Raw genomic sequence first — 771 nt, forward strand, 5'->3', positions numbered from 1 at the left:
CCGTTGTATCCTACAACTCCTCTGATCGTGCGCCAACCACGGCGTCAGACGAGCTAACTCCTTGCTTGGATTTCTGCAGCGCCAACCACGGCGACGCCGAAATCACCTCCTTGCGGAACTCCAACGAGCGCCTTCTCGGCGTCGAGGTTTCCGCACTCTCTTTCTTTCCGATCTGCCGCTACTACAATACGTTCTTTCTGGGCACAGATGCCAAAGAGAAAACGTACACGCGGCAAACGAGGGGGTTGGCGTACCCATCTTAAGAAGCTGCAGCGGGAGCTTCTAAACATAGGAAAATTCGATCCTTCGGATTATTGGAGGGAGGACGCGGGGGACGCAAACAAATCCTCGGTCGACACGCCAGGCGCAACTCTTGAGATCGCGGATTCGCCATCCCCTATCACTGAGAACAACGCCTCGAAAACCGCGGTCACCGCTACGCCGCCGCCGCGACCAAAACCACCTCCATCTCCGCCCCACGTGGCGCCCACACGAAAGGCCACCAGGCCTACGATTATTACATCTAAACCTCGGGTTATCAGCTACACCCCGTGTACATTAAATATTAAAATCTTATAGTCTTAAATATTTCTATTATTATTAAAAACCTTTTCATTCCCTTCCAAGTCCTTCTCATCACGCCAGAGAGTGTAGATAGAGAGACAGCGAAATGAAGCCTAACTGACGCTTCCTCTAAACTCTCTATTTTATTTTATCAGAAGAACCTGGAAGGCTAATTACCTTAAACTCTAGTAAATTCATAGAATCATA

This window comes from Trachymyrmex cornetzi, unplaced genomic scaffold, assembly GCF_001594075.2.
Source record: "Trachymyrmex cornetzi isolate Tcor2-1 unplaced genomic scaffold, Tcor1.1 scaffold1672, whole genome shotgun sequence".
Lineage (NCBI taxonomy): Eukaryota > Metazoa > Arthropoda > Insecta > Hymenoptera > Formicidae > Trachymyrmex > Trachymyrmex cornetzi.